The sequence below is a fragment of the Loxodonta africana genome, chromosome 2 (genome assembly GCF_030014295.1).
Source record: "Loxodonta africana isolate mLoxAfr1 chromosome 2, mLoxAfr1.hap2, whole genome shotgun sequence".
Taxonomy (NCBI): Eukaryota; Metazoa; Chordata; class Mammalia; order Proboscidea; family Elephantidae; genus Loxodonta; species Loxodonta africana.
The window spans coordinates 143693172-143715900 of record NC_087343.1 but is presented as its reverse complement, the minus strand read 5'-3'; the positions used below and the strand labels follow the sequence as shown (position 1 = coordinate 143715900).

The following is a 22729-nucleotide window of genomic DNA, read 5'->3' as shown; positions in this document are numbered from 1 at the left end:
AAAAACCACATGATCTTATCAATTGATGCAGAAAAGGCATTTGACAAAGTCCAACACCCATTTATGATAAAAACTCTTACCAAAATAGGAATTGAGGGAAAATTCCTCAACATAATAAAGGGCATCTATGCAAAGCCAACAGCCAATATCACTCTAAATGGAGAGAACCTGAAAGCATTTCCCTTGAGAACCGGAACCAGACAAGGACGCCCTTTATCACTGCTCTTATTCAACATTGTGCTGGAAGTCCTAGCCAGGGCAATTAGGCTAGACAAAGAAATAAAAGGTATCCGGATTGGCAAGGAAGAAGTAAAGTTATCACTATTTGCAGATGACATGATTATATACACAGAAAACCCTAAGGAATCCTCCAGAAAACTACTGAAACTAATAGAAGAGTTTGGCAGAGTCTCAGGTTATAAAATAAACATACAAAAATCACTTGGATTCCTCTACATCAACAAAAAGAACACCAAAGAGGAAATAACCAAATCAATACCATTCACAGTAGCCCCCAAGAAGATAAGATACTTAGGAATAAATCTTACCAAGGATGTAAAAGACCTATACAAAGAAAACTACAAAGCTCTACTACAAGAAATTCAAAAGGACATACTTAAGTGGAAAAACATACCTTGCTCATGGATAGGAAGACTTAACATAGTAAAAATGTCTATTCTACCAAAAGCCATCTATACATTTAACGCACTTCCGATCCAAATTCCAATGTCATATTTTAAGGGGATAGAGAAACAAATCACCAATTTCATATGGAAGGGAAAGAAGCCCCGGATAAGCAAAGCACTACTGAAAAAGAAGAAGAAAGTGGGAGGCCTCACTCTACCTGATTTCAGAACCTATTATACAGCCACAGTAGTCAAAACAGCCTGGTACTGGTACAACAACAGGCACATAGACCAATGGAACAGAATTGAGAACCCAGACATAGATCCATCCACGTATGAGCAGCTGATATTTGACAAAGGACCAGTGTCAATTAATTGGGGAAAAGATAGCCTTTTTAACAAATGGTGCTGGCATAATTGGATATCCATTTGCAAAAAAAATGAAACAGGACCCATACCTTACACCATGCACAAAAACTAACTCCAAGTGGATCAAAGACCTAAACATAAAGACTAAAACGATAAAGATCATGGAAGAAAAAATTGGGACAACCCTAGGAACCCTAATACAAGGCATAAACAGAATACAAAACATTACCAAAAATGATGAAGAGAAACCCGATAACTGGGAGCTCCTAAAAATCAAACACCTATGCTCATCTAAAAAAAAAAAAAAAAAAAAATTTTTTTCCAAAAGAGTAAAAAGACCACCTACAGACTGGGAAAGAATTTTCAGCTATGACATCTCCGACCAGTGCCTGATCTCTAAAATCTACATGATTCTGTCAAAACTCAACCACAAAAAGACAAACAACCCAATCAAAAAGTGGGCAAAGGATATGAACACACATTTCACTAAAGAAGATATTCAGGCAGCCAACAGATACATGAGAAAATGCTCTCGATCATTAGCCATTAGAGAAACGCAAATTAAAACTACGATGAGATTCCATCTCACACCAGCAAGGCTGGCATTAATCCAAAAAACACAAAATAATAAATGTTGGAGAGGCTGCGGAGAGATTGGAACTCTTATCCACTGCTGGTGGGAATGTAAAATGGTACAACCACTTTGGAAATCTATCTGGCGTTATCTTAAACAGTTAGAAATAGAACTACCATACAACCCAGAAATCCCACTCCTCGGAATATACCCTACAGATACAAGAGCCTTCACACAAACAGATATATGCACACCCATGTTTATTGCAGCTCTGTTTACAATAGGAAAAAGTTGGAAGCAACCAAGGTGCCCATCAACGGATGAATGGGTAAATAAATTGTGGTATATTCACACAATGGAATACTACGCATCGATAAAGAACAGTGATGAATCTCTGAAACATTTCATAACATGGAGGAACCTGGAAGGCATTACGCTGAGCGAAACTAGTCAGAGGCAAAAGGACAAACATTGTATAAGACCACTATTATAAGATCTTGAGAAATAGCAAACCTGAGAAGAACACATACTTTTGTGGTTACGAGGTGGGGAGGGAGGGAGGGTGGGAGAGGGTTTTTTATTGATTAATCAGTAGATAAGAACTGCTTTAGGTGAATGGAAAGACAACACTCAATACTTGGAAGGTCAGCTGAATTGGACTGGATCAAAAGCAAAGAAGTTTCCGGGATAAAATGAATGCTTCAAAGGTCAGCGGAGCAAGGGCGGGGGTTTGGGGAACATGGTTTAAGGGGACTTCTAAGTCAATTGGCAAAATAATTCTATTATGAAATCATTCTGCATCCCACTTTGAAATGTGGCGTCTGGGGTCTTAAATGCTAACAAGTGGCCATCTAGGATGCATCAATTGGTCTCAACCCACCTGGAGCAAAGGAAAATGAAGAACACCAAGGCCACACGACAACTAGGAGCCCAAGAGACAGAAAGGGCCACATGAACCAGAGACCTACATCATCCTGAGACCAGAAGAACTAGTTGGTGCCTGGCCACAATCGATGACTGCCCTGACAGGGAGCACAGCAGAGGACCCCTGAGGGAGCAGGAGATCAGTGGGATGCAGACCCCAAATTCTCATAAAAAGACCAAACTTAATGGTCTGACTGAGACTAGAAGAATCCCGGCGGCCATGGTCCCCAGACCTTCTGTTGGCACAGGACAGGAACCATCCCCGAAGAAACTCATCAGACATGAAAGGGACTGGTCAGCGGGTGGGAGAGAGACGCTGGTGAAGAGTGAGCTAATTATATCAGGTGGATACTTGAGATTGTGTTTGCAACTCTTGTCTGGAGGGGGGATGGGAGGATAGAGAGAGAGGGCAGCCGGCAAAATTGTCACGAAAGGAGAGACTGAAAGGGCTGACTCAAGAGGGGAGAGCAAGTGGGAGTAGGGAGTGAGATGTATGTAAACTTATATGTGACAGACTGATTGGATTTGTAAACGTTCACTTGAAGCTTAATAAAAGTTAATTAAAAAAAAAAAGGTTTATATTGAAAAGTCTCACTCTCACATACATATATAGGTCAACCAGTAGTTTTCTGTGTATTTATAGATATGTTGCTGTTGTGAGCTGCTATGAGTAGATTCTGACTAATAGTAGCCTCATGTGTGCAGAGCAGAACTGCTCCATGGGCTTTTCAAGGCTGTGACCTTTCAGAAGCAGATCGCTAGGCCTGCTTTCCAAGGAGCCTCTGGGTGGGTTCAAAATTCCAACTTTTCAGTTAGTAGTCAGTGCTTAACCGTTCGTGCCACCTAGGGACTCCAGAGATAGATATAAAAAACCAAACCATCTGCTGTCAAGTCAATTCAGACTCATAGCGACCCTAAAGGACAGAGTAGAACTGCCCCAAAGAGTTTCCAAGGAGAGCCTGGTGGATTCGAACTGCTAACCTTCAGGGTTAGCAGCTGCAGCACTTAACCACTAAGCCACCGGGGTTTCCAGAGATAGATATAGGTAAAAAAAATAGATATAAATATAGATGTACATTGTTTTTTCCCTCAATCCTCAGAGCTTTTCTTATTAGCACATAGAGAACTCCCTCACTCTTATTTGCAACAGCCTAAACTTTCTGAGGAGTCCCTGGGTGGAGCAAATGGTTAACACGCTCGGCTCCTAACCAAAAGGCTGAAGATTTGAGTCCACCCAGAGGCATCTCAGAAGAAAGGCCTGGCGATATATTTCTGAAAAATTGGCCATTGAAAACAGTTCTACTCTGACACAAATGGGGTCACCAAAAGTCAGAATCGACTCTATGGCAACTGGTACAAGTACTAGTATGGATGCACCATAATCGTCCCCTGTTCTTGGATATATGAGTTTGTTTCCAGTCTACTGCTATTACAAACAATGCTGCAATGAATAACTTGGTACAAAAGTCATTTCATATGTGCACAAGTCCATTTATAGACCAATTCCCCCAAATAAAATTTCTTTATCAAAGGAAAAATACATTTGTAGTATTGATAGATTTGACCAAATTGCCCTCTATAGGGATGAACCATTTTGTTGCTTTTAACTTGACAGAATGATACTGACAATCCCCACCCCTTGTCCCTAGAAAAGAGCTAAGGCAAAAGCTATCAGCTGCTCTTGGCCACAGCCCACCTGAACAATGCACATCCCCTCAGACAACAGAAATGTGGAAAAATATAACCCATCCTAATGGAGCCCTTAAATTGAAGTTCTGAAGGGAAGATCAACAGGTCTAAGACAAGAAAGGAGAGTCCAGGATTTATCCACTTTATATCTAGTCAAAAGGGGGCCCTGATAAAATTCACACATTAAGTAGGAGTTAGGTGAAAAGACACAGAGTCATTATACCAAAAAGAATTCATCCATGTTCAGCCATTTCAAGAGGTAGCATATGCTCAGGAACTGATGGTACTGAAGGAAGTAGTCCAGGCTGCACTGAAGGCATCGGTGAAACATGAGGCTCCAGGAATTGACCGACTACCAACTGAAATGTTTCAACAAACGGATGCTGTGCTGGAAATACTCGTTCATCTATGCCAAGAAATTTGGAAGACAGCTACCTGGCCAACCGACTGGAAGGAATCCATATTTATGCCTGTTCCCAAGAAAGGTGATCCAATTGAATGTGGAAATTATCAAACAATATCATTAATATCACACGCAAGCAGAATTTGCTGAAGATCACTCAAAAGTGGATGCAGCAGTACATGGACAGGGAACTGCAAGAAATTCAGGCTGGATTCAGAAGAGGATGTGGAACCAGGGATATTATTGCTGATGTCAGATGGATCCTAGCTGAAAGCAGAGACTACCAGAAGGATGTTTACCTGTGTTTCATGACTATGCAAAGACATTTGACTGTGTGGATCATAAAAAATTATGGATAACATTGTGACGAATGAGAATTCCAGAACACTTAATTGTACTCATGAGGAACTGTACATAGATCAAGAGGCAGTTGTTCAGAAAGAACAAGGGTATATTGTGGGGTTTAAAGTCCGGAAAGGTGTGTGTCAAGGTTGTATCCTTTCACCATACCTATTCGATCTATGCTGAGCAAATAATTTGAGAAGCTGGAGTATATGAAAAAGAATGGGGCATGAGGATTGGAGGAAGACTCATTAACAACCTGTGTTATGCAGATGAAAACAACCTAGCTTGCTTGAAGGGAAAAGGACTTGAAGCACCTACTGATGAAAATCAAAGACCACAGTCTTCAGTATGGTTTACACTTCAACATAAAACAAAAATTCTCATAAGTGGACCAATATGCGGAATCATGATAAACGGAGGAAAGACTAAAATTGTCAAGGATTTCATTTTACTTGGATCCACAATCAACACGCATGGAAGCAGCAGTCCAGAAATCAAAAGACACACTGCATTGGGCACATCTGCTGCAAAAGGCCTCTTTAAAGTATTGAAATGCAAAGATGTCACCCTGAAGACGAAGGCGCACCTGACCCAAGCCATGTTATTTGCAATCATATCATACTCATGTGAAAACTGGACAATTAATAAGGAAGACTGAAGAATTAACTCCTTTGAATTGTGGTGTTGGCAAAGAATATTGAATATACCATGGACTGCCAAAAGAACAAACAAATCTGTCTTGGAAGAAGTACAACCAGAATGCTCCTTAGAAGCAAGAATGGTGAGACTGCATCTGACATACTTCAGACATCTTATCAGGGGAATCAGCCCCTGAAGAAGGACACCGTACTTGGTAAAGTACAGCGTTATCAGAAAAGAGGAAGACCATCAACGAGATGGACTGACAAAGTGGCTGCAACAATGGGCTCAAGCATAACAACGATTGTGAGCATGGCACAGGACCGGGCGGTGTTTCGTTCTGTGGTACTTAGGGTCACTATGAGTCAGAACTGCACCTAACAACAACAACAATGTGAAAAGAACATGACAAATATGCCATGCCAAGTATGCAAAAATACTACAAAAAATAAAAAGGAACAAGTAGAAGAAACATAGCATCAAAGCACAAATAAAAAATTCCATTTTCGTTAAGATTATGTGCTTTGGAATCAAACTGCTTGAGTGCAAATCCCAGCCCAGCTATGAAATAACTGTATGACTTTGAATGAGTTACTCAATATCTTTGTGCTTTGATTTCATCATCTGTAAAATGACGGTTATAATAGTACCCTACCTTTACCTTTAGTGTTTTTATGAGAATTAAAAAGAGCTTAGAGAAGTGCCTGGCATATAGTACAGCTATTTTTATTATTGAATGCATAGCAAAGAAGCTAAAAAAAACTTTCACACAACAAATGCTTATGTTCTAGGACAGTGCTGCTCAAAGTGTAGCCCATGGTCAAGTTGGCAGTCTATGACAAGACAAGGAGATTGTGCCAGGATGCAAATCAACTACATCATTAAGTATGCTGTTTAGTTTGGCTGACATTTTTTTGTAGCAAGACATTTTTAATGAAGGAAGCAGCATGGTTTACATTCTGGTACATCATTCTTGTATCACCGTGGACAAGCACTTTGAGTAACGCTGCTCTCGATGACACTGAAAAGAACATATAATCAATGAAACAAAAATATCAAAGATAAGATTACAGAATTAGATGAAAAGGGAGATGTAGACAAATCAAGGATTAGAAAAAATACCACCATTAGGAAAAAAAAAAAGCAAAGAATGGAACAAACATAATTCAAAATCAAATCAGTTAAACATAGTAGAAAGGTTTAGAAAAATCACAGAATATGCAGAGGGAAGAAAGATGAAAAAAGATATAGCTTTTTTTTTTTGAATGGAGATTAGAAAACAATACAAGAAAAAGAGATGCCTCTGAAATAAAAAATCCAATTATTGTAACAAAAAAAAATTCAAAGATGTAACAGATTCACCACCTTAATGATCAATCTTAGTACTGCCAGCACAACCAGACATTACAGGCCTCCTGATAGAATTTTATATGATATATCCAGCATACTGTATAAAGTATTTTTTATCAAAAATGTTTAATCTGACTCTAATCAGGTCTTTAGATAAAATCTCCAGTTTATAGAAAATCAGAAGGACAAGAAAAATATCCATCAATACGTGAATGGAGAAAAAAAATTGTGGTGTATCTATATCATGGAATACTACCCAGCAATGAAAGAATGAATGATTGATACATGCAATGGCATGAATGAATCTCAAAATAGCTATGTTGTATGAAGGAAGCCAACAACAACAACATAAAAAAAACAGAATACAGATTACGTGATTCCATTTATATCAAAATCCAGAGGATGCAAACTAATCTATAGTGACAGAAAGCATTCCTTTTCACTTGCTTAGAAAGCAGCTTTCAGTGTTTATTCTTTGTTTGCATGACATTCTTGAGAAGTAATTTTTTTTATTAAAAAAAATCCACACTACTTATAGAACTATATTCTACCATGATTCTCCAGAATTCTAAAATTCAGATTACTCTCCCGCTGAGACCTTGTTTCACCACATCAGTTCCATTGAGTGAGGTTTTATAATTTGATGACATGCTGAGATTGGATCTAAAAACACAAGCAAGTTCTGAAAGAGGTAGCCTATATTTCTTAGGCATGAAAGAAAAGCATCTAGTTGATAAACTGTACTAAAAAAAGGCACCACCTGACTTCATTCATTCAACAAATATTTATTTATCGTCTATGATGTCCTAGAAGCTGAAGTTCAGCAATGAACCAAACAGAAAAATACTCTGCTCTCAAAAAAACCAAAACCAAACAAACAAACAAATCCAGTGCCATTGAGTCAATTCTGACTCATAGAAACCCTATAGGACAAAGTAGAACTGCCCCATAGTGTTTCCAAGGAGTGTCTGGTGGATTTGAATTGCCGACCTTCTGGTTAGCAGCCATAGCACTTAACCACTATGCCACCAGGGTTTCCATTCTCCTCTCATGGAGCTTAAATTCTGGCAGGGGGATATAGACAATAAAAAGAAAAAAATTATACATATACATATACTCATATAGTATATGAGAATGTGTTATGGAAAAAAATAAAGCAGAAAAGGGCAATAAGGACTGTTGGAGGGAAGTTTTGTTCATTTTTAAATAACTTTGTCAGGTGAAGCCTCAATAAAGGATGATGTTTGGATAAAGACAGGAATGAGGAGAGAAAGTAAGCCTTGCAGATATCTGGAGGAAGCATATTCTAGGCAGAGAATAATGAACACACAGGCCTTGAGGTTGAAGAGTGTCTGTTGTGTCTGAGGAACAAAGGGAGGGGACAGTAGGGTTGGAATGAGCAAGGGGTTGAGTAGAAAGAGATTGAGAGGAGATGACATGGGAAGGTTTTGAGCAGAGGGGCCATGATTTGACTTCAGCTTTCAGAGGATTACTCTGGCTGTTGTGCTGAGAATAGGCTGAAGGGAGTCAAGGGCAGAAGCAGGAACCATAGCTCCGAGGCTATTGCAGAAACTCGGTGAAAAATGATGGTGATTTGGACCAAGGTGGTAGAAGTGGAGGTGGTGAGAATTGACTGGATTTGAGATACATTCTGAAGGTAGGATTGACAGGATTTGGTGATGCTGTTAAGAAGGCATTGAATATAGTATCTGGACTGTGAGGGAGAGGCCCAGTCAGGAGATGTATAGTTGGCATTTTTCAAGGATTGAATTGTGGCCCCTCAAAATATGTGTCTACTTCATTAGGTCACGATTCCCAGTATTGTGTGGTTGTCCTCCATTTTCTGATTTTCCTATGTGTTATAAATCATAATTTCTGCCTGTGGTTAAAAAAGTTTAGGGCGGGATGTAACACCCTTGCTCAGGGTCACATCCCTGAGCCAACATAAAGGGAGTTTCCCTGGGGTGTGGCCTGCACCATCTTTTATTTTATAAGAGACAAAAGGAAAGGGAAGCAAGCAGAGCTGGGGACCTCGTACCACCAAGAAAGCTGTGCAGAAAGCAGAGCTGCCCATTGGACTCGGGATTCTTGCACAGAGAAGCTCCTAGTCCAGGGGAGGATTGATGACAAGGACCTTCCTCCAGAGCTGACAGAGAAAGTCTTCCGCTGGAGCTGACACCCTGAATTTGTACTTCCAGCATACTGGACTGTGAGAAAATAAATATCTCTTTGTTAAAGCAATCCCTTTGTGGTATTTCTGCTATAGCAGCACTAGATGACTAAAACAGAATTTGGTACTGGGAGTGGGGTGCTGCTCTAACACATACCTAATATGTGGAAGTGGTTTTGAAACTGTGAATGGATAGGGATTCAGAGGGAAGTGAGGAGAACTGTTAACCTGGAGACAACACAGATGGCAAGAACCAGCATCGGCAGAGAACGGTAGCTGAGGACCAGCAGTAGCAGAACCAGGACACCAGCACCAGGCAGTGCTGGAGCTGACCCACGGAGTGAGAGAGCTGAGTGCCTGTGCACAGGAGGCTTCCTGGCAGAGCAGGGTGCCTCCAGACACTTATCAGTGGAGCTACAGAGCTTTGGAACACTTGCCCCAGTAAGGCAGATGAGGGCAGGAGGCCCAATGAGCCAAGAGACCAAGGAACCAGGAAGCACAAGCTGAAGAGACAAGGAACACAGGAAGCAGAGCTGCCTCAGTCTCAAACGGTATGGCCTCAACCTCTGGGGTTTCAAAGGGTGGAGCCATGGCCTCTGATGTTTCTAACGGTGGAGTTGCCACTCATGTGGGCTAGGAGAATGGCGCCTAAAGCCGAGGGAGCATAGTTGCTGTCCCAGTGGGCCTTGAAGGTGTTGCTGAAGCCCAGGGCCAAGAGACCTCCACTCAGAATCCTGAGAGTGTGGCCAATACCTAGAGTCTGAAGGGCAGAGTTATTGTGTGAATGGTCTCAGACAACAGAGAATTATTTTCAAAGCCTTGAGGGCTAGTTTAATGTGCTCTGTTGACTTGCTTGGTGCCTATCATGCCTTCTTTCCCTTCAATTTCTCGTATTTGTAATGGAAATGTCTAGTTTGTGCCTGTTCTGCCATTGTACTTTGGAAGCAGATAACTTGTATTTTAGATTTCACAGATGAAGAGGGATTTTTGGATTTTGGACTTGGAGTTGATTTAAGACTTTTGTTATGATGTGATAGGGTGAGTACGTTTTACATGTGGCAAGGACATGAATTTTGGGGGGCCAACAGGTAGAATGTCATGGATTGAATCATGTCCCGCCAATATATGTGTCTACTTGGTTAGGCCATGATTCCCTCTCTGCCTGTGGTTAAAGAGGATTAGGGTGGGATGTAATTAGGATCAGGTCGCAGCCCTGACCCAATGTAAAGGGAGTTTCCCTGGGGTTTAGCCTGCATCACCTTTTATCTTACAAGAGATGAAAGTAAAGGGAAACAAGCAGAGAGTTGGGGACCTCATACCACCAAGAAAGCAGTGACGGGAGCAGAGCTTGTCCTTTGGACCCGGGGTTCCTGTGCAAAGAAGCTCCTAGTTCAGGGGAAGATTGATGACAAGGACCTTCCTCCAGAGCCAACAGGAAAGCCCTCGCCTAGAGCTGACACCCTGAATTTGGACTTCTAGCCTATCGGACTGTGAGAAAGTAAATTTCTCTTTGTTAAAGCCATTCACTTGCGGTATTTCTGTTACAGCAGCACTAAATAGCTAAGAGAGCATTCGTTTGTGTACAGGCTGTATTTAAAATATAAAGATGAGATCATTTTCCTCATCTAGGCCTTCCTTAAAAGTTTGATGCCCTAAAATTAAGAGGAAATGTTTGCATTTTTTAAAACATTTTGACCACTTGGAAAGAAAGGCTCCCAAACAGTAAAAAAAATACTAATTCGATAATAAAACACATCACATGTACAATTTTCAGCCTGTCCGTGAGCTTAACACAGAGAAACCTTATGTATTTTATTCACTGCCTTTAAAGGTTAACATTACAGCATCTAATGCTTGGATCCTTCAGCCTTGGAGGGCCTTTTTCTTTCAAATTTGAACAGCACCATCTTGTGGCAAACATATGTAGAGTCAATTATTTCTTCATATATAAATACGAATATTCTTCATTTATAAATAATGATTAATACATATATATTAACTATAACCCATATAGGGTAGCTATGAGTCGGAATTGACTTGACGGCAATGAGTTTGGTTTTTTTTTTGTGTAACATAATATATATGGAAACCCTGGTTGGCATAGTGGGTAAGTGCTGTGGCTATTAACCAACGGGTCAGCAGTTTGAATCCGCCAGACACTCCTTGGAAACTCTCTGGGGCAGTTCTACTCTGTCCTATACGGTCGGTATGAGTCGGAATCGACTCGACGGCACTGGGTTTCGTTTTTTTTTTTTAATAATACATATAAATAATATAGTAAATAAGTTTTGTTGTTATTAGTAAATAAATTTTGTTGAAAACTTAACGTGGTACCAAGACTTGCTAGGTTTTAGGGAGGTAAAGCCAGGATAAGTAAACAAACCATTTGACTCACTGCGCTGGTGCTTCGTGTAGGATAACAGGCACTATGAAAGTGTTCACAAGGGGCACCTGCAGCAGGGAACACTTCCAAGTGTCTACGATTGTAGACATTAGCTAGGCCGAGAGAGGTAAGCATTTTTCAGGCAGAGGGAACGGCATTTACAAAGCCACCACGGCACCAGATGACAGGATATGATAGGGAAGTTTTGTAGCAGATGCTTATATGACTCAACTCCATGTACGTGAGGGTGGGAGAGAGTAGTGGTAAAGGACAAGGATGGAGAGGTAAACAGGATCAAGATAGTTGAAGGACTTGTTATGGCTTGAATTGTGTCCCCCCAAAATGTGTGTTTACTTGGCTAGGCCATGATTCCCAGTATTGTGTTACTGTCCACCATTTTGTCATCTATTGCGGTTTTCCTATATCTTGTAAACCCTACCTGTACGATGTTAATAAGGTGGGATTAGTGGCAGTTACATTAATGAGGCAGGACTCGATCTACAAGATTAGGTTGTGTTTTAAACCAATCTCCTTCGAGATACAAAAGAATCGAGCAGAGAGACATGGGGACCTCATACCACCAGGAAAGAAGCACCGGGAGCATAGCACGTCCTTTGGACGGAGTTCCTGCACTGAGAAGCTCCTCGACCAGGAGAGATTGATGACAAGGATCTTCCCCCAGACCCAACAGAGAAAGAAAGCCTTCCCCCGAAGTTGGTACCCTGAATTTGGGCTTCTAGCCTCCTAGAGTGCAAGAGAATAAATTTCTCTTTTTAAAGCCATCCACTTGTAGTATTTGTTACAGCAGCACCAGATAACTAAGACATGACCTAATATATTGGATTTGATCATGTCGGCAGACCGAGAGCCTCTGGTAGATATTCAGAGGGGAGTGACATAATCTGAGTTGTTTTAGATGGGTTAAAATGGTTGTAGTAACAAGACTGAAGAAAAAAATTCAAGCCTCAAGTTGCAGTATTGAAGGATTCTACAGAGAAAATATTAAACGATCCAGGAAGCATCAAAAGAAGATGGGAGGGATAAACATAGATCAACAGGCAGTCTTTTTAACAGAACAAGCGGATACTACGTGGTTTAAGGTCATGAAAGGTGTGTGTCAGGATTGTATCCTTTCACCACACCTATTCAATCTGTATGCTGAGCAAATAATTTGAGAAGCTGGGCTATATGAAGAAGAATGGACATCAGGTTTGGAGAAGACTCATTAGCAACATGCTTTATAGCAGATTACACAACCTAGCTTGCTGAAAGTGAAGAGGACTTGAAGCACTTACTGATGAAGATCAAAGACCACAGCCTTCAGTGTGGATTGCACCTCAACATAAAGAAAACAAAAATCCTCACAACTGGACCAATGAGCAACATCATGATACATGGAGAAAAGATTGAAGTTGTCAAGGATTTCATTTTACTTGTGTACACAATCACCCATGAAAGCAGCAGTCAAGAAATCAAAAGATGCATTGCATGGGCAAATGTGCTGCAAAAGACCTCTTTAAAGTGTTGAAAAGCAAAGACCAAGGTGTGCCTGACCCAAGCCATGATATTTTCAATTGCCTCATATGCATGTGAAAACTAGGCAATGAATAAGGAAGACCTAAGAAGAATTGACCCCTTTGAATTGCATCATGGACTGTCAAAGGAATGCACAAATCTGTCTTGGAAGAAGTAAAACAATGCTCCTAGAAGCAAGGATGGCAAGACTTCGTCCCATGTACTTTGGACATGTTATCAGGGGGGACCAGTCCCTGGAAAAGCACATCATGCTTGGTAAAGTGGAGCATCAGTGGAAAAGAAGAAGACGCTCAACGAGATGGATTGACACAATGACTGCAACAATGGGCTCAAGCATGACAACAACAGTGAGGATGGCGCAGGATCAGGCAGTGTTTCATTCTGTTGTACATAACCGACTTTACAGCACTTAACAACAACAGCACCAAGACTAAGGATCCCTGGTCATGCACTGGGTAAGTGCTCGGCTTGTTCAAGCTCACAAGCTGCTCCACGGGAGAAAAATGTGGTAGTATGGTTCTGTAAAGATTATAGGCTAGGAAACCCAATGAGGTAGTTCTACCCTGTCCTATAGCGTCAGTATGAGCTGGAATCAACTCTAAGGCAAAGGTTTGGTTTTTCTTTTTACAAGACTAGGCTAGAGGATTGTAATGCCCTAGACTGGGAGAACAATCAGTTGAGATGCTGTTGTAATAATCCAGGTGAGAAATAAGAAGTGAGAGGGGGGAAAGGGCAGATTAACCAGTAAGCAAGGTATACACGAGCTAACTTGTGTTTACTTACTAATCTGTAGTGAAAAATGTCATGGGTTTCTGAAACTCGTGTGAAATTGTTCACTACAGATTAGTAAGTAAGCAGAAATTAACCTGTACATACCTTGTTTATTGGGTAATCTGTCCTGGGGAAGACAGGGCAGTAATGGAGGGAGACAAAAAGGGAAGAGACGGGATGCTACCCAAGCCTGTGCCTTGTGTAACTTGGGGTGGGGGGGGGGTGTTATTCACTGAGCAAAGTAATATAAGCAGGGTAAGGTGGGGATGGGGAAGACCAATTAATCCAGCTTGAGACATATAAACAGATACACACACACACACACACACACACACACACACACACACTTATATATATTTAAATCCATAAAAATACCAAACAGCAGAGTTACACATTTTTCTTTAGTGGATTAGTCAGTTTAAGAGACTGAGTTGTATTACTGGTTCTCAGCCAATAAGCACAAACTTGCCCAACTTGCTGAGCCTTCCTCAGTTTGAACGGCAACTTGATAAGGTCTTTTTACTTTTACTGTGTGCTAAAATTTTGTTTTCCAGCAAACAGTTTTGACACATAATGACTGACTAAATGAGTGTAAGTGATAGTGCTGGACCTGCCACAAAGAAATATGATGGATGTTAAAATACAATTGTTGGCTAAAAGTGCCTTCAGGAAATGATCAAGGAAACAGGATATAAAGATCAGCAGACAATTAGGAAGTGGTGGAACTCCTCAGGCATAAGAAGGCCATCATAAGTATCCCTGTAGCCTCGAATGATTAACCAACAATTGTGTGAACTGGAACAAACTATAGCTGAAGGCATATGATGACTTTAGGAGATTTTTCAGAGATGGACAAGCTCATCTCTACCTGAAATGATAGAGCTCTGATTCAGTTAGTGCTCCTGTCTCCTCTTGAGGTTTTTACTTACAGCATTCGTGGCTCTGCATACTACTCTGAAATGATTCTGATGGAGGTCTGGCCACAAAAGCAAATACAAGTGACAGACACCAAACTGGGATTGCAATGGCACCTCCCTCTGTTGACAAAGGCTTTCTTATTGGGTCAAATCAATAGTGTCTGACCCACAATGTACTCAATAAATGTTTGTAGGATACATGGATGGATGAATGGATGGGTACAAGATGGATCAATCAGTGAGTCAAACTTTCCTCTTCAATCTGCTCTGCCTCCGATATTCCAATCAGTGATGTTGTTGTTAGCTGCCATAGAGTTGCCTTGACTCATAGGTACCCCATACAAAACAGAAAGAAAAGCTGCCTAGTCCTGTGCCATCCCCGTGATGGGTTGCAGATTAGACCGTTGTGATCCATAGGGTTTTCACTGGTTGATTTTTAGAAGTAGATCGCTAGGCTTTTCTTCCTAGTCTGTCTTAGTCTGGAAGCTCTGCTGAAACCTGTTCAGCATCACAGCAACATGCAAGCTGCCACTAACAGACAGGTATTGGCTGTGCATGAGGTGCACTGGCCGTGAATCAAACCCTGGTCACTCAGGTGGAAGGCTACTTCTGAACCAGCACTGCTCCCGAGTCAATGATAATAACATACTATCTACCTACCAATACAGAAGTCTAGAAATAATTCTCACATTCTCCTCCTTCATTCAAACCAACCCCCCCATACCTTCACCCAACTAATCTTGAAGTCTGACTAGTAATTGTCTCCTAAATTTTTGTCAGATCTTTCCCATTCTCTCCATGCCCTAGCTTATTCTTACTTCAAGACCTAATCATTCATCTTTAGATTACTGTAAGTTTCCGCAATATCTGTTTTCATTACCTCCCAGTCTTCTCCCCTTTTCATTATCTTCAGAAAGTTCTTTTTGTAGTAGAAACCTGATCCTGTTATTCGCTTGTTTAAAGATTCCCTTATACCTTCAAGAAAAATATTCAGACTCATTAGGATAACAATCCAGGCCCTCTATGATCCAGTCCCAACTTTTATCTGAATGTGCTTCTTCCACATTCTCAAGTATCTCTTCAGAGCTACAATATCCAACTATTTGTAATCATCCAAACATGTCCCGGTATTTCCTGCCTCTGTGTTCCCCATGCTTGGAATATACTCCTCCTCACCGCCACACAACTACACGAATATCTCCATTTATGTTTCAAGACACAGCTCAAGTATTATATTTGTCTGAAAACATTTCCTTTTATCTCCAGGGTGAATTCAGTGCTCCTCTCTTTATGCCTATAATATTATGTTCGTATCTCTTACGATATGTATTGCACAGCACTCTTGTCTTCTGCTGACCTGGGAGGTAGCTTCCATTTCATTTTTACAGATTCCTCCATCATGGTAAATGGCATCATCACTTGACCAGTTACTGTAGCCAGAAACCTGAGGCATCACTGACATCTCCCTCTTCCTCTTCTATACCTTTGCTTCCAAGCTGTCATTCAACCTCCAAAATACATCTCAAACGGTTCCACTTTTCCTCTGTGCCATCTTTACCCTAGATCAACAGCTCTCACTTGGTCTACTTCACCGTCTCCTATGTCCACTCTTGGTCAATCTAATCCATTCTCCACTCAGCAGCCATACTGATCTTTTTTAATACAGTACATACATCTGATCGAGTTACTCTCTTTGACAACCCTGCGCTGGCTTCCTATTGCATTTAGAATAAAAATGTCTTAATATGACAAACAATGCCCTGCATGATCTGGCTCCTTCATCTCCAACCTCATTTCATGCCTCTCTCCCCTTTGCTCCCTCAGCCCCACCCCTCCTCCGTGGGTTTTCATGGGTCTTTTATTACTTCGTCAACCACAGGATCTATGGAGAAATTGTGTTGCAATTTTGAAGTATGAGTTAAATGACTATATTTTCTTATCATTAGAGAACTTGTACCGAGTGTCATAAGCTAGTCAAATTCTGCTGGATAGACAATCGAAGCGTCCAAAAACTGGGGAACAACAACATAAATTATGTCATGTGATTCATATGATTTAATCCTATGAAACCAAAAATGTTTATGAACATTATGAATAATTTTAATGACATGAGAAAATGCTTCCATAATAAGTGAAAATAGTAGACTATACAATAGCATAAGGAGTCCTGGGGGCGCAGTGGTTAAGCGCTCAGCTGCTAACTGAAAGGTTGGTGGTTCGAACCCAACTGCCACTCCATGGGTAAAGATTACAGCCTTAGAAACACTACAGGGCAGTTCTACTCTGTCCTGTAGGGTCACTACTGGGTTGCTATGAGTCAGAATCAACTCGACAGCAACAGGTTTTTTATACAATAGCATATACAGTATTATCTCAGCTTTGTAAACCAAAACACAGAGAAGATAGATTGCAAAGAAGTATATCAAATAGGTAATGCTGGTTATCTGTGGACAGTAGATGTATGTGTGTGTATAGATAAGTATGTGTGGATATATATATGCACACATATCCTTTTTCTACAATAATTATACAATATCAAAAACTATTTTTTGTGAATAAAAGTAGTTCTTTTCTAGCTTTATGTTTTAAAATAGAAGTCATGTGAGCTTGACGTCCATGTAGTATCTTTCTTATGTGCCATATCTGCACAATCCAGCCCATCTCCTGGTTAACTGTATTCCATCGCCCGTTTTTTTCTTTTTGTTTGTATGATTCAGAAAACTGAATCTTTCCATAAAAACTAGACAATTCTGATATTGGGTAAGGCACTGCAAATCTTAGAAACATGTTTAATGTTCTTTGAACCAGTGCCTTATTTTTTCTTCTTCCCATTAAAACTACCTGTTACTGGTACCATTCAGAAAGTCTCCAAATAGAAGACTATTGCTTCCTGTTAAAGCAAAAAAATTGCCAAGGAACTGAAAATTATTGCATATTCCTTTCGGTAAACCGGATGATATTTTTCTTTCATTTTCTATATTTAAAAATGAGAACTGGTATTAAAAAGCAAATTTTCTTCAAACTAGGAAGAGCATTTGTGAAGCATGAAAGTTAAGGGCAAACTGTACCTCTTACCAAAATGAGGCTCAAAAGAAAGATCGTTGTGCATTTCTAATATCAGAGAGCCCTAGTAACCAACAATGTTTTAAATGTACCATAATCTTCACAGAATACTAGAGAATGATGTTCAATATGTAACAGCAACCCACGCCAGAAGGTCAGTAAGAAAGATCTCGTTACAACAGGATTATGGCAGTAATCCCTGGGACACAATGAAGTGAAGTGCCAGTACACAGAGGTTCTGAAATCTGCAGTATTTCAGTCAATTTGATACTTTTTGATGAGTCAGTGTGACTGTCACTTCTCTGCCCTCATCCCCATAATTCAACTCCTCTCTTTCCCTTTCTCACCTGCCTTTTTAATATACCTGGTGCAATGATTAAGTACTTGGCTGCTACTCACCGAAAGCTGGGCAGTTGAAACCCACCAGCGGCTCTGTGAGAGAAAAGATCTGGCGATCTGCTCCTGTAAAGATTATATATAAAGGAAATCCTATGTTGCTATATGAATGGTGGTGGTAACCTGTACTGAGATAAGGAAGGTAACTGAGAGGGGAGCAGAAAGGAGGAGTACGTAGGTGTGGTATCCGTAATTCTGTTTTGGATATACTAAGTTTAAATATCTATTAGACATCCAAGTGGAATGTTGAATAAGCAGCTGGATATATGCTTCTGTAGCTCAGAAGAAAGTAATGCTTGAGACAAAAACTTGGAAGTCACCAACTTATAGACGGGCATTTATAGCCACAGAATTTGATGGCAACTCACGAATTATGACTAGAAAGAGAATACAGCCAGTGGCTCTCTAACATTTAGTGGTTGAGAAAAGGGGGCACAGGAGTGACCAGAGAGGTAGAAGGAAATGCAGAACAATGTGGTGACCTGGAAGCCAAGTAAAGGAAGAATAGCAAGGAAGAGGGAGCGATGGATTGTATCGAACTCTACTGAGGGGTCAGAAAAGATGAGAACTGTGCATAGACGTTGGATTTGGCAAGATGGTCACTGGTGACATTGACAGTTAGGGTAATGGGAAGAAAAGGTCTGAGATGAGAGGGTGGACGAGGAAATAGAAAAAGTGGAAACTGAGTAGAGGCAAGTCTTTCAGACAGAGTGTATATAAAAAGAAATGGGGTGGGACCTAGAAGGTGATGTACGGTCTAGGCGTGATTCTTTAAAGCCTAGAAATTTATCAGCAAATACTTGTTAAGTAAATAAATAAAACTACCATGAGGTGCAAATGCCTCAACAGATGAGGTGTAATTGATTCAAAACAGCATAAATGTGGTTTCTACTTCAAGTTCCATACGATTGGACACATGAGCAACATCATTTACTTTGCTTCAAAAGTAGGTAAGTCAGTACAGCCACTATGGAAAAGTTTGGCAGTTACTCAAAAAGTTGTACACAAAACTACCATATGACCCAGAAATCCCAATCCTGAGTATATCCTTAAAAGAAATGAAAGCAGGAACACAAACAGAAACCTGTTTGTCACTGTAGCACTATTCACAATAGCTGAAAGTTGGAGACAACTGAAATGTCCATTGATAGATGAATAGATAAACAAAATGTGGCGTATGTACACAATGGCATATTGCTCATCCATAAAAAGGAATGAAGTCTTGATACATGCTACAATATGGATGAACATTGAAAACATAATGCCAAGTGAAATCAGTCAGTCACAAAAGGACAAACACTGTATGACCTCACTCATATGAAATAGCAATTATATAGAAACCAAAGCTAATTAGTGGCAATCAGAGGTGGAGGGGGAGGGGATGGAGGAGTTATTGCTTAGGAAGCATTGAGATCAGGGTTGGATTACTACAGGCAATGTAAGCACTGGCTTACCTGTGCTTACTTACTAATCTGTAGTGACCAGTTTCATGTGGGTCATCCCCCTGTCGGAGATCATAAATTTGAAAAGATGCTTTGATTCTGTAGGAAGGTGCTGTGGGGTTGAGAGAAAGACAGATGCCAGCCATAATCGGAAGCAGAATCTTTGATGTGGTGAAAATGTGAAATTGTTCACTACAGAGGATCTGGTAAGCAAGATAAAGGTAAAGGTTTTTCTTTCTATTTGTTTTTCCTAGTTTTTTTTTCTTTTTAATTGTGATTTAGGTCAAAGTTTACAGAGCAAATTCATTTCTCAGTAAAGTTAATACACAAGTTATTTTATGACATTGGTTGCCAACCTGTGATGCGTCAACACTCTCCCCTTCTCCACCCATGTTCCCTGTTTTGATTAGTCCAATTTTCCTGTCCCTTCCTGCCTTCTCTGCTTTTTGGCTGGTGTCCCCATTAGTCTCCTATACATGATTGAACTATGAAGCATGTCCCTCACGTAAGTTATTGTTGGCTAACCATCATGTTTACTTTGCCTATTGGATAACCCACCTCTGATTGAGATTATGTTAATGAGGATAGAATAATGTGGAAAAGGATGGTGGCACAACATGAAGAATGTAATCAATGTCACTGAATTAAAAAAAAAAAAAAAAAAAACGTTGCGGTAGAGTCGATTTCGACTCATAGCGACCCTATACCACAGAGTAGAACTGCCCCCATAGAGTTTCCAAGTTGCACCTGGTGGATTCAAACTGCCAACCTTTTGGTTAGTGGCTGTAGCACTTAACCGCTATGCCACCAGGGTTTCTGGTCACTGAATTATACACGTAAAAGTGGTTGAATTGGCAAATGTTTTATGTATATTTTTACCACACACATGCAAAAACCAGCAAAAAAAAAAAAAAAAAAAGTAGGTAAGTCATTATTCCGTACTTTCTCATCTATTTTCTGATTTGGTGTAAAGAATTTTTTCTTTACTATTAGAAGCAAGATTCAAAAATTACATTAAAAAATGGAGTTGTTTAACTCCATTGGTAATCAACACACTGACTGAAGTGTTAAAAATGTAAGAATCATATTTTTTAAAACTAACACTTTTTCTAAGTTTACTGCCTTAAAAAGTTGGAAAGTTCCTAACTAATGTAATAGCGGCGACTAGCTCACAGTTGCCAGCTCAGGTTATTTTTATCCAACTTAGTTTTTGGACAAGAAACCAAATGAGACACTCAACCCAAAACCTTCAGCATTGGCTCTGTTACGCTGAGGCTCAAGCAGAGCCGTTAAAGACATTTAAGACGATGGCCTATTTGCTTGTGGTTCTGAGGTTTCTTTAACAAAATAGGTTTTCTAGTCAAAACGAAACAAGAAAATGAGAAAGTTGTGTAGATTTTCCCTTCCGAGTAACTGACTACAATGACGGAGCTGGCCTGCCCTGGACCCTCTCAGACAGGAGCGCCCCTGTCCCGCTGCCGCGCCGCCGGGTCCATCCCCTGGGCAGGTTGCGCCGGGCTGCCCGGCCTCCAAGCCCACCGGTGTCCCCGGCGGCGGCTCCCGCCCGCGGTCCCAGTACTTGCCTGGAAGTTACGCGGGGCCACAGCCAGCCCCCTGGCTTCTTCGTCTTCCTCCTCCACTGAACGAACCCAGTGGGTGTGTGACTTCCCCTCGGGTTTGGCGAGGGGGGTTGTCCGGGACGTGGTGGCCGCAAAGCCCGTTCCCACCGTCACCGCCCCCTGCGCTCGGCCGAGCCAGCCAAGCCCCGACGCGCGGCAGTTGGTACCGGGGAGTCCCCACCCTCTTGGAGACGCGCTGACACTTAAACCTCGGAGGACTCCCGCGCCCTGCCTCACGGGCCTCGTCGCTCCCGAGGGGCTGCTTAGAGCCCGGACCCTTGGAGACGGCAGGCTCGGCCCGCCTGGGACACGGCTGGGAGCGGTAGGTGCCCGTCCAGATTAACGCCGCGCCAGGATCGCTAGGCTGAGGGAAGAAGCCTGGCAAAGCGCAGAGGAGGGGAAATCGAGATGGGGAACTGTTCACAGAGGGAAATGTGGACTGTCTGCGCTTCCCTTTGTTAAAAAAAAAAAAAAATTTTTTTTTTTTCGTCCGTATAACCCGCGACTTCGAGGCACAGAGGGAAGGAACTTCAGTCTGCTCTTTACAGACCTGGGTGCTGCGGTTGGGACTGCAATCATTGACTCAGGGCCTGTCTGGTACGCCCCAACACGGAGCTCACAGCAAAGCCTGGTCCTACCAGGTCGTTAGCCCTTGAACCCTGCGGTGAAGAAAACATCTGGTCTTACCTAAAAAAATCCTAGACCCTTTACAGGTTCAGAGACTCTCCCGGTCCCCCAAGATGGTTCCTTGACTTTTCCTTTCCCTTTGGGGCTCTCTCACTGACTACTGCAGTCAACCACACCCCTGCAGGTGCTGTGGTGCTGTGGTGCTGTGGTGCACCACTCCTTTCTCCAAAAAGCCTTTTCTCCAGTTCGTTTTCCACCACCAAAACAGAGTGAAACTCCACTCAATATTAAGGGAGGACAAGAAAAAAAAAACCAAGTATGAAAAGCCTTACAAATTGAAATACTTGATACTACCTCAGGTTCTCAACCTCAGACATACTCTAAAAGCCATGTCCAGAGCTAACCAACACCCCTGCCAACTCACGCCCCCCCCCCCCCCACCATACACACACACACTTTTAATCCCCAGGACCCTACTCCCTTCCTACTAAAGGAGAGGAACTCAATAACCAGAACTCAGAGATCACAGATAGTAAATTCAAGGTCCACACCTAGGGCTCAGAGGTAGGGCCAAAAGTTATTTACTCCCCCCTTTTTTTTACCCCAACAACAAAAACAGTAACAGCCATTGAGGGTAGGCATTTGTTGTTGTTAGGTGCCCCTGGAATCAGTTCTGACTCATGGCGACCCTACGTACAACCGAATGAAACACTGCCCTGTCCGGAGCCATCCTTATAATGTTATGTTTGAGCCTATTGCAGCCACTGAGTCAATCCATCTCATTGAGGGTCTTCCTCTTTTTCGATGACCCCTCTACCAAGCATGATGTCCTCTCCAGGAACTGATCCCTCCGGATAACAGGTCCAAATATGGGAGATGTTTTTTT

General features: G+C 41.4%; 1 protein-coding gene across 4 annotated transcripts in view; it reads right to left on the bottom strand.

Annotated features, from left to right (window-relative positions):
• TICAM2 (TIR domain containing adaptor molecule 2) overlaps positions 1-21294 on the bottom strand; it is a 48531-nt gene extending 27237 nt beyond the window's left edge. Inside the window, exons 1-2 of one of the 4 annotated variants that reach the window (XM_064276135.1) lie at positions 21181-21290; positions 18159-18221 (exon numbers count right to left, since the gene is read on the bottom strand). The gene's annotated coding sequence lies outside the window, so the exon portion shown is untranslated. Of the gene's footprint in view, positions 1-18158; positions 21117-21180 lie in introns of those variants that run through there. The other 3 variants (XM_064276142.1, XM_023548976.2, XM_064276129.1) reach the window with 3 other exon arrangements.
• Between the last annotated feature and the right edge of the window lie 1435 nt (positions 21295-22729).